General features: G+C 33.8%; 1 protein-coding gene across 2 annotated transcripts in view; it reads right to left on the reverse strand.

Moving 5' to 3' along the window:
- The window catches only part of LOC115229146 (protein FAM102A), a 232310-nt gene that overhangs the window by 13446 nt on the left and 206263 nt on the right, over positions 1-12601 (reverse strand). The window lies entirely within an intron of this gene.

Below are 12601 nucleotides of genomic sequence, written 5' to 3' on the forward strand. Positions count from 1 at the left end.
TTGTGATACTTTCAATTCTTTTGGAAATATACCAAACTGTGGTAAATTTGCAAGGGAAAATGCTGGAATATCAACCCTGTAAACAACCAAAGCCTTTGCTCTCCTGTCAGCAACCCATTCAAAGATGACATCTCCAAGCTCAGAAAATAGTGGTTGCTGACCTGATCCACACTTGTGTTTCTCTGCATTTCCCTCGTCCACTTGTTGACTGAATTTATCGTAGTCTATTCACCATTTTCGAACTATTCAGAGATCCAAATTCTTTTCTTTACAGAAAACAGTAAGATTCTTGCTCAGTGATTCCTCCATGATTCTTTCTTGCACTCAATGGAATAACTCTTTCTGTTGGCACTCATCTTCTCTTGGGGTGAAAATGACCTGACAAATGATTTCTCATTCAATTTCATCATGTTGTTTTCTAGGAGATTTTTGCCTTGAAAGAAAATGTTTACTATGTTTTTTTTTTTTTGCTTCTGCTGACCAGTACTGACATTGATGAACATGTTACATGATACATTTGAGAGCTCCAAACATGGCTGTCGATTGAAGTATAACTTGTTAATATTTGAGTTACAAAAGAGACACCAGGATAGATTTTGTGACGTTTTTAGCCACCAAAAAGATATTTTGAACAGTGTATATACAGTAGTTTGAATCAATATGAAGAGGTTGCATATTTCTTCCATCTGTCTGCTGCTCTCAACTGGGGCTTATTTTAAGGGAAGGGCTTACATTAAAATCATCCTGAAAAATCATGCTAGGACTTATTTTCTGAGAAACACGGTAGTTGCTAAAAGCAAATGAAGTAATCCACACATTTGCATTTACACAGTAACGAGCAGATAACCTTTTGACACCTTCAAAACACTAATATATATATATTTTCTGTATAAATTTACTAAAACTATTAAATGGTTAATTAGTTTTTGAAGTCTGACATACACACACACACACTGTTTTTTAACACAATCTGTCTTAGAGGGGTCTACTCTGGACAAAATACTGCAACTTTGCATCATTTAAACATACACATATATTAGTTATGTCACACACACACACACACATATATATATATATATTATATATATATATATATATATATATATATACCATAAAAACTCATGTAATTTACACGTTTTTTTGCAAAAATAAAAATAAACTTTAGGAGGTATGTAAATTACATGAGTAGATTGTTTCCAGAATTTGTTTTTTGAATTTTTTTTTTGTTGAAAGAAGACTTACAAAATGTAAAAATTCGTACTGGAAGTTGACTCATTTAATGTCAGAATAGGTTTTTACAGTAAAAATAATGGTTTAAATACGCATAATGAAGTTGACTTTTATTTATGCTGGAATGTATAATGCTTACTTTTTCTGTATAAATTTACTAAAACTATTAAATGGTTAACTAGCTTTTGAAGTCTGACATTCATACTGGTAAACACAGTCTGGGCCATATTGTACATTGCTTGGAGTTTCTACCTATCGCTATGGAGCACACATTTAATTTCTCCTTCGCAGTAAACAATTCTTAAAATTTTATAAGTGTGAAAGGGATTAAAATTTCGATACTCCATATGAAATGTTCCAACAAGAATAGGCAGAAAAGAATTCTGTCTACATAATCAGTTTGATCGGTCACCTTCCTCTGCCAGTTGAGTAAAGTATCATCCAAGCTGATGTTTATTGGTAATTTAACTTAATTTGCAATACCTGTGCGTATTAATCAGCTTTGCTTTTGTTGGTAATTCTTAAATTTTCCTGTGATTATGATTTGAGAAGACATACAGCAGTATGCTAAAGATCAGACATAATCTCATGTGGGCAAGAAATGTAAAATAAAGTTTATGATAAACAACACAAACACTGTAATTTAATAGCTTTCAATGTGATACCTGTTAAACAGAAATTATTTTGGTGACATTGATGATCGCCTGGGGCTAAATGCATCAGTAACACCCCCACCGCCCTGCCCTGTCCCTAGCCACATTCAAATGGCTAATGTCCCTTATGTGATGGAGCAGTTACTGTCTATATCTCGTTTAGAGAATTATTATTGCTGTCGAACAGATTTTCGAAATCAGTAAATGTATTTACGTGAAAATCTATATATAGATATCCTGCACAGGAAGTTGTTCATCGAGGAGCGGTGCCTGCCATACGTTGACGGTAGGCAAATACCTTGAAACCTGGGTCTGTATGTGGCATCCGCTTCTTCGGGAAATGATCTCCCTTTACAGGATAGAGGACACCGTGATGGTGTCAGCCTATCTGGTGACGTTGATGATCGCCTGGGGCTAAATGCATCAGTAACACCCCCACCGCCCTGCCCTGTCCCTAGCCATATTCAAATGGCTAATGTCCCTTATGTGATGGAGCAGTTACTGTCTATATCTCATTTAGAGAATTATTATTGCTGTCGAACAGATTTTCGAAATCAGTAAATGTATTTACGTGAAAATCTATATATAAATATCCTGCACAGGAAGTTGTTCGTCGAGGAGCGGTGCCTGCCATACGTTGACGATAGGCAAATACCTTGAAACCTGGGTCCGTATGTGGCATCCGCTTCTTCGGGGAATGATCTCCCTTTGCAGGATAGAGGACACCATGATGGTGTCAGCCTATCTGGTGACGTTGATGATCGCCTGGGGCTAAATGCATCAGTAACACCCCTACCGCCCTGCCCTGTCCCTAGCCACATTCAAATGGCTAATGTCCCTTATGTGATGGAGCAGTTACTGTCTATATCTCGTTTAGAGAATTATTATTGCTAATAAAATCTAATTATAAGTGAAATTAAGCTAAATACAACTAAACTGAAAACCTTTTGCCCCTGGCTAAATCAGCAATTCTGAGAACTTTTAGGTGCGAATTTTACATGAGAAGAAGCTTTTTTAAACCAGAAAATCACCAGCATAAATTACACAGGTGCACAAATTACATGGGTTTTTATGGTATACTAGCAGCTAAGCCCGGTTTCAACTGGTCGGTTTGGATGAAGTGGCTGTAAAACCTGCTCTGTGTAAGCATTCAACTTGTTTCGGCACACTTACGTTAAAATATTTTAGAATTACTTTTTTCTGTCAAAACACTAAAAATAACTGACCAACAAAAAAAAAACAGCCAAGATTCAACCAAATCAAAAAATAAACCTAAATACTAAGCAAACAAAGATGAACCATCCCACTTCCATTGCGTGCACACATCCCTTTTTCATACACACAGTTGAAACACTGATTTAGTTTTTCAGTGTACAATTTTCATCACCCCTTCCTTTCTCATTCATAAACACAAGAATATTATTATAGTAGATTATCTTGGTAACCATGGGAGCTATGAAAAAAATACAAAGCCCAGCATCACCACCGGATCATTCTACACATCTGTGTAATTTTTCACACAATTCCACCCAGCTGTTTGACCATGAATCCCAAGAAAGAATCGCCCATGTCAAATTTATATGTAAAGATACATAAGAGAGAGAGACTTTCAGGGTGGGGTGCAATTTGAATATTTCAACACTATCAGTCATATTAATTTTCTAATAAGTGATGCAATCAAAAGGACTTGAGGTTTGGAATTTGGATGTTATAATTGGTATATGTCTCCCAGGAGGTTTATAGGTCTCAAAATGGATCCTTAAATATATTTTTAATCTTCATGTCAGAATTATGTTGACAAAACTGGAGATCACCATAAAGGTAATCTTACATATAATATTAATAGAAACAAACATATTGATACTATAACAAGAAACAAACATATTGATAATATTACTTAATACATTTTAGATACAGAATTAAACAGAAACTAATAAAATTAATTTCCATACATTTTCTATGGTATATACATAAATAAACTTGAGCAAAACCAGGACAAATTATTTCAGTGACATTAAAATAGAAGACTTGCTTAGTGTGGAAGATATATTTCAAATAACAAAATATATTGGTATTTGACCATCAAAACATATTTCTTTTTCACCTCTAAACATTCAATTTATTTCCATATGTGAAACACTTCAAATTATGTTCAAAAAGATGTTACTACTTGTGATGTGATTGCTGAAATTACTTAAGGAAGTAACATATCTGAATGTATTTATTCATGGTATCTTCATAGTTACAATTATCATATAATATTGTTGATGATGATGAAATAATAATAATAATGAACTTATTGTATACAGTGCTCAGGTGCACTACAATTAGTCAGAAAAAGTAACAGAGTATGCACAGGAAGTGAACAGTGAATAAATCTAACAAAAAAAAAACAGGTGTGGGGGGCATTGAGTGTACTGTTGGCAAATTTCAAATAGCATGGAAATTTTGAAGGATGTCATCATCATCATCATCATCATCATCATCATCATCATTTAGCGTCCGTTCTCCATGCTAGCATGGGTTGGACGGTTCAACTGGGGTCTATGAAGCTGGAAGGCTTCATCAGGCCCAGTCAGATCTATATAATAAATAATAATAATAATAATAATAATAATTGTGTACAGTGCTCAGGTGCACTACAACTCATCTAAAGTGTATATATAATCAGGTGTAGTTTCGGCGGATTTCGGAAAGCATGAGGGCCTTAAAGGATGCAGTGTCATGGCAGTCAACAACTGACGCAGGCAGTTTATTCCATGCTTCAGCAACTCTGAGCGTGAAAAAATGTTTCCGAAAGTCATGGGAGCTGTGTTGTTTTCTGACTTTGTAGGCATGTCCACGTGTGTTGGACACATGGAGATCAAAAAGGTGTTCAGTGTTGTTGTTGGTGAGGTGGTTGATAACTTTGAGGGTGTTTACCAAGTCCATCGCCAGACGCCGGAGCTTCAGTGAATCCATACCCAGAGAAACAAGGCGCTCAGAATATGGTAGGTGTCTGATGGAGGGTATGCATTTGGTTGCACGTCTCTGGACAGATTCCAGGAGGTCAATGTTCTGAGCAAGATAGGGGTTCCAAACTGATGATGCGAATTCCAAGTGTGGTTGTACCATAGCTGTATACAGTTTTAAATAGATGGCTGGAGAGCGGCTAACAAAAGTCTTGCTGAGTGATGCCAAGACACCCTCGGCCTTCTTGACAATTTTAGAGATATGCTTTGTCCAACGCAAATCACTGCTGACAGTGGTGCCTAGGTCACGCTCGCAAGAGGATTTCTTGATATCAGTGTTGTGGAGGGAGTATGTGGACGCAGGGTTTTTTTCTCCCAAAATGCATGGTGGTACACTTGTCCACAGCCAGTTTCAGTTGCCAGTCTGTGATCCATTGCTGCATTGTGTCTAGGTCTGATTGCAGGAAAGAGTTGTAGACATCAGGATCTGTCCTCTTGATTTCAAGGTACAGCTTGATGTCGTCTGCATATTTCAATACTGTGGCATTCTTTAAATTGGCATCTATGTCATTAATGTATGCCACATTATATATTATATATAAAATGTTATATATAAAATATTCTATAAAATGGGCTGTCAATTGAAGTGTGTGAGTGTGTATATATTTATATATATATGCATACATATATTTTGTTTGTATTTTGCTATAATAAAAACAACTTTACATTAAACTAAAGGATTACTCAATATATTTGTATAGAGAACAATGATTTTAAAGTTTAAGCCTACTAAGCAATCATCAAACAGTTCAATGATGGCTTAGCAAGTCGTATAAATATACATACATACATACATTACTGTATCAACCAGGTTATCAGATGTTATACATCACTGGTCACAATGTGTTATATACATACATTTGCATATATGATTGTGTGTGTTTTTACAAACTCACACAATCATAATTATACACATACATACATACACACACACATGCACATATACACATTCATACATACACTCATACACATACACAGAGGGTGCATCAGTTTTTTTGGAGGTCATGTCTATGAATTAAAAAAAAAAAGATGCATATCCCATCAAAGAAAAGCTGTATTTGAAAACAAGTTGGAACAATGTGTTGAGAATCTTTTTATCCCACCTATTCAATGAATCCACTGTTAGCATCAACAGCTGCTTCAATATGGGTACAGAAGAGCTGACATGCTCGAATCAAATGATTTATATCAATTTTGGACATAATACTGGTTATGGCAGATTTGAGAGATTCTATGGTGTCATGGGGGTGTTGATTGACCTTTCTCTTGTCTATGCTCCATATGTAATAGACCAGTGAATTGAAATCTGGTGAGCTAGGAGGCTATGTGTCTGAGAGAAGATGATCATGGAGATTAGCAGGCATCCACATGTGGATTGTCCCAGCCTTATGAAATAGTGCAGAGCCTTGTTGGAAGACATAGAGTCTTCCATTGTATACTCTGTCTATCCAGGGCCTCACAAGTTCCAACACCGCTGTGTAGGCAGCAGCAATGACTCTTCAACCCTGTGGGAAAGAGTGAGGAGGCATGTCATCTCCCTCATTACTGATGACTCCAGAACCATCAAAGTTGCTGGGAACTTAATGCACATGACCATTGGAACCTCGTTCAGGTCTCTGCATAACCATCTGAAATTCCTTCAGATTATCTTCTGCTTTTTATCAAAGTTTTTTTTTTTTTTTTTTTCATAGGAGAAAAACCAAAGCATTCTAACTTCTTTGGATTTTAACTTGTTTAGCAAGCACTTCACACAGATTGAAAAATTCTCTCTCATTACACCTAGCACAAACTGACTCCTCCACATCACATACGACTTGTACTGGACGTTCTCATGCACAACTCCTCGGGTGGTGCATTCTGAAACCTCAAGGTCCTCTGCAATGTCTTTGTACAAGAAGTCTAAGAAATAATCAATAAAAACCCTGGAAAGTCAATCAAAGTTATGTGTTCTGATAGTATTAGGACCCTGTGCATATATTTTGCATTTAGCTTCTGACACTGGACCTCGGTCAACAGCATCCAGCTACTTTTGAACTTTAACGATAAAGGATCAGGCAACTTTCAAGAAGTGAGCCATCTCTGTATTACTATGTTCTATTTTAAAGGCAACAATTACAGCAAGCCTTTTCATTTGCTGAATGATGTCTGACATTATGTATCTGTAAAGTAAGGTAAAAAAAAAATAAGAAAGAGCTCTTGGGAGGAGGTGTCCTTAAAAAACTGATGCACCCTGGACACGGACACACACACACACACACACACACACACACACACACACACACACACACACACACACACGTGTGTGTGTATGAATATATGCATGTATAAATGAAAGATAAATAGAAATATAATTGATCTCAAATATAATAAAAATAAACAATGCATCTCAAAACTTTAAGGATAAAATATTCAGTAAATTTCCAAGAACTTTTGACTATTTATACAATAGGACTTTAGGCAAACTCTATTCCACTGCCTTAAGTGATTTTCATGCAGTTGACCATATAGTAGGTCAGTGCAATTCTAACACATGCACTCATCTACTAATACAATCCTTTTAGGTTTGCACTGCTTTATTCTTTTCATGTGAAAGGCTCTGCACCTAAAAATTCATGCATCTTGCATAATAACATTGTGATTGCTTTATATTCATAAATATCTTTAGTAAAAAAAGCAAAGGCTTTATCTGCATGAGGTGAAGGGAGAGGGGGTTCTAGAATCTTAGATAATCATATATCTAACACTGCTTTTGTAATAGCATGAAACTTTGTTTCAATAATCATCCTTGCGAAAATTCACTCCTAATAAACTGTGTGTGAATGAAGTAACCCTTTAAAAAAAAAGACTAACATTTCATGTACAGCACATGTCTATAAATAAAGCAAATACAAGAAAAAAATTAACATAATTTGGCTATTGTAAATTAGGAAAAATTTGCAGTAACCCATATATTTCCTTTTTAAAATTGTAAGGCATTTCCCTTCTATCTCTTTCTCTACTTTCTTCTTTTGTTGAGAACCTAATGCTGAATTCATTAACCATTCAAAATTTTCATAGCTTCAACTTGTGCAGCAAAGCAAAAATGGAAAATAAAATCTTTGGCTGCAAAGATGCCACCAAATTTCAAGTTTTTCGGTTTGATCTAATTAATAACTTAACTACCAGGAACTGCACTCGTATATCAACCATTAGAAGTTTACTGGGATTATTTCTGTTCAAATGCAATTGACTTCATCATATTTCTAATTTTACCTCTTACTTTAGAAAGGGTCATAACTGTTGAGAGACTTCTCAGTGAAAAGTTATGATATTCTTTTGAGTCCCTAATGTCATATACAGTGTTATATGTGAGGAAGTCGAAGTTATTATGTTATTGAGTCTAAATCACATTACAAGAAAGATATATGAGTAATGGACAGCCCTATGTTGACTTGAAAGTTGATAAGTAATTCATTTGGTGGTTTACAATATTAACACTGAATTTTATATTGAAATTAACAGATGACCTTAACACTTACAGCATATATTGACAGATATGCATGGTGAAGTGAGAGCAATTACTTCTTTTGAAATTCTGTATATGTCAGTAAAGATCTAAACTACAAAACCCACAAGCAAACTTAGGTGTAATGCTTAACACAATAGGCCAAAAGAAAGACTTATCATACTAATATACTTATCTATTTTTTATTCATATGTGAAAAATAAATATCATGCTATGTGCAAACATACAAAATATGAATATTTAACTCTTTGGTGAATATAAGTATTAAAAATCATAATATAAAGTTATTTTTATTAAATTGACAATAAGAAATCTAAACCATTGCTATTATACCTTGTTTTTTAATGAGAAAGATGAAGCAGGTAAAAACTGTGCTAGATATGTTATGAAACCTTGTCTACTTGAGCTCTAATCTTGTCTTAATAGTTTTACTCTTCATACATTCAGAGATATTTAAAGGAATATCATTAATATATATAGAAGAATGAATGAACTCAAAATTAGCATCCCATCCTACAAAAATCATTTCTAGTTTTAGAGTTATAATAATCATTTTTAGTTTTAGAGTTTCTAAAACCTTATAACAAGGTAATAATGTATGTACAATTCTAATTCACAAAATTTTAAAATAAATATATGCATATTTCCTAAATTCAAATTCAGCTCCTACACAATTATCAACTTTACTTCCAAACTTAAAAATGGACAAAATCACTCTATAAACATAAATGTTGTAAAATATTACAGATTGTAGGCAGCATACTAGAGTGTGGAGTCGGTTTTAAGATGAGTTCAAGTCATTTATAGAAACATTAGAAGACATCATTAGAAAATTTAGTAAATCTATTTAACTCTAACACACACCAAATTTTAATGAACTCCAAATGACAAAGCAGCTTAAAATAATCATCTGTAATGTTACTTTTTAAATGGAAATGGAAAATACCATATCATAAGTGGTGGGATTCTGGCTCAGGTACCATAGCATAGGTATTATATATGTATGATACAGTTCAGACATAGGTACCATATAAGTGGTAAAATCTGAAATCATAGATTATAAGTACTGAAATCATAGATTATATAATCCTGTCAGAGCAAGTACAATATCATGGGTAGTATATTCATGACAAACAAAGTAATGCATCGTAAGTGGTCAAACTCTGACATAGATACAATAGAACAGGTGGTGAGATCATAAAAAGTCTGCCAGCTAAGTTCTGTTTCTGGTTCTTACTAGTTCTCTGATTTTGCTTTCATAAAGATAATGAGCGTTGCAGTTCCAATTATTCCACTAAAATTAAAGGGTTTAATTACCCATTAATGGATGTCTCTGATCATGAAAGGTAATTGACAATTTTTAATCAATATTTTTATAGGGGACTTCAATATTTTCAAACAACTCAAAGATATGAAACAAAAACTAATGTTTGTTCTTTGTTTATTCTAACAATGAAAATACAACAAATACATATAAAGCACAAATTTAAACTAAAATTAAGGGGAGGCAAGGTGAGAATAGGTAAACAATTATATAATAGAACTCTAGGATTCACTCACAAGTCAAATGCACAGTAAATGACATCATTGCAAGAGTCTAAACTAATGACAATATATAACCTATAACCCACGTCATCAGAGAGTAATCACAGGTGAAAACATTGTCCAGAATAAAAATATAGAGCAAAAGTATTGCATAGTTATATACTAATAAAAATTCACAATTATAACCATGAGAAGTCTATATTCATGGATCATGAGACTGAAAAACAATGACAGTGCGAAGCTGTTTATACAGTAAAATAGATAGAAATAGTTTGCACAGACAAAAAACAGGACAAAACAAATGTACCTTGCAGGAAACTAAGGAAGATAGTTGTTGAATGCTCAACGGTTGAATAGGTTATTGGAGAAACGTGTACCTAATAAGTTTTGATAAAGAAGTTGGCATGCCTTTCTAAAATTGTTAGTGCTGATTTTATTTACTTTTTTTTTTACTGAGTATTGCTAATTAATTGCTTAACAATATTTCCCTAAAAGACACTGATTTAACATTCAATGGGTTAAGGAGAAAGATTGATTTATTAAATTTCAAATAGAATGAAACCTTATGTGAAGGTAATTCAAATATTCTTTTATCGTGAACTTTCTAAAAGGAGAAGCACCATTTTTTTTTTAAAGCTCTTCAGCCATTTATGTAAAATTTTCTTATTAACTAACAAAAGGTTTTTCCAAGTTGGATACTTCACTAATGATTCAATATTAAGAAATTAATATGTAATTTCATAAGAAACAACAGCTAAACTTCAGTGGATAAACAATTTTAACAATAGGCGCAGGAGTGGCTGTGTGGTAAGTAGCTTGCTAACCAACCACATGGTTCCGGGGTCAGTCCCACTGCATGACATCTTGGGCAAGTATCTTCTGCTATAGCCCCGGGCCGACCAATGCCTTGTGAGTGGATTTGGGAGACGGAAACTGAAAGAAGCCTGTCGTGTATGTATATATATATATATATATATATATATATATATATATATATATATATATATATATAAGTGTGTGTATGTATGTGTTTGTCCCCCTAGCATTGCTTGACAACTGATGCTGGTGTGGTTACGTCCCCGTCACTTAGCGGTTCGGCAAAAGAGACCGATAGAATAAGTACTGGGCTTACGAAGAATAAGTCCCGGGGTCGATTTGCTTGACTAAAGGCGGTGCTCCAGCATGGCCGCAGTCAAATGACTGAAACAAGTAAAAGAGTAAAAAGAAAGAGTAAATATAATCTTGGGTGATTTTATTCCCATACTCCTAGTAAAGATGTATTGAATCAAACACAGAGCTATCTCAGACATTTACATGAAAACTAGATTGATGTCTTTTCCTACTGTATACACCAAACAGATTGCTTCTTATAAAATAGGTGATTATGAAAATGACAGTTCTCACATTGCAGATATAACAAGTTAAACACAACACAAAATTCAGCAGATTTTATCTGATGCAACCAACTGCAACAAGGGAAACACTGCAGACAGCTCCGCACAAAGCTTACAGTTTTATGGTGACATATTCAATATAAATCTATTGCAAGCTATTTTAGAATAAAGCATTTCTGTTTCATTTTTTACCATGTCACCCGAAAAGAGAAGGAAATTAACTGTGTTATTCATTTCTCTCTCTCCCGCTCTAATTTTCTCTAGTATACAGGCATTATTTAATGACTATTTTGTCCTTGATAATAATATTTGTTTAGTCTAAGATATGCCTCTTAACATTCCTTAATGCTATCACTTATTTCTTTCCACTGACTTGTACAGCTGTTAAACAGAAACTTATTACAGTCTTTTCATATATCAAACAACTTAATTTTAAGTACCATATTGTGATTATGAAATTTCTTTTTAAAAACTTAGTGATGTCAGTAAAATTTACTAAAGTGCACAGTCTTATAAATTTCACCATTGTCTTTGACAAGTTTATAATCAAAGTGTCATAATAGAGTAATACAAAGTTCAAATCAAGGGGAATGATACAATCCTTTTCATATACTTGGCACCAGTAGGTAGATATTTTCTTTTTATGTTTAAATATATAAACACAATGATGAAAAAAGATCTTTCATCATGAAATAATACACTGACAGTCTTCAATGTGTGACAGACATATCTTTCTCTAGCTTTCTCAATCATTAGAACCATTACCTCACCACTGTTGTCCTTATTAATCACAAGGTTCAAATATGTTTCATCAGGATTAATCTGATTATTACGTAAGTATTCACAAGTAAACAGAAGGAAAAGATATTTGTCAGTATTTAGGATCTGATGAACAGCATCATCATTCTCAACATATGAAAGGCATTTCTTATTCAATCTTGCTGTAACACTTTCTGAAATTACTTTAAAGCCGTTTAGTAATAAAACTAATGATGTCTCGAAAAAAGTGAACTTCCTATTCTGATTACATCTTTGCCATCAAAATTTGTTTTCACAGGTATATTATACAATATACACAAATATGATATATTCAGCAGTAGACTGGTGTCTACATTGTTCTAAGGCAAACTTAACATACAATACTCATGCAAAAATACTTTTAGCATTATTTAAATACTTATACCTTTCACATACACTCACTTTGAGCTGTCACTTTTCTCATAATATTATAATTCTAATTATTAAAGATCTGTTTATTTATTT

The sequence above is a fragment of the Octopus sinensis genome, linkage group LG2, assembly GCF_006345805.1.
Source record: "Octopus sinensis linkage group LG2, ASM634580v1, whole genome shotgun sequence".
In the NCBI taxonomy this organism is placed as follows: Eukaryota; Metazoa; Mollusca; class Cephalopoda; order Octopoda; family Octopodidae; genus Octopus; species Octopus sinensis.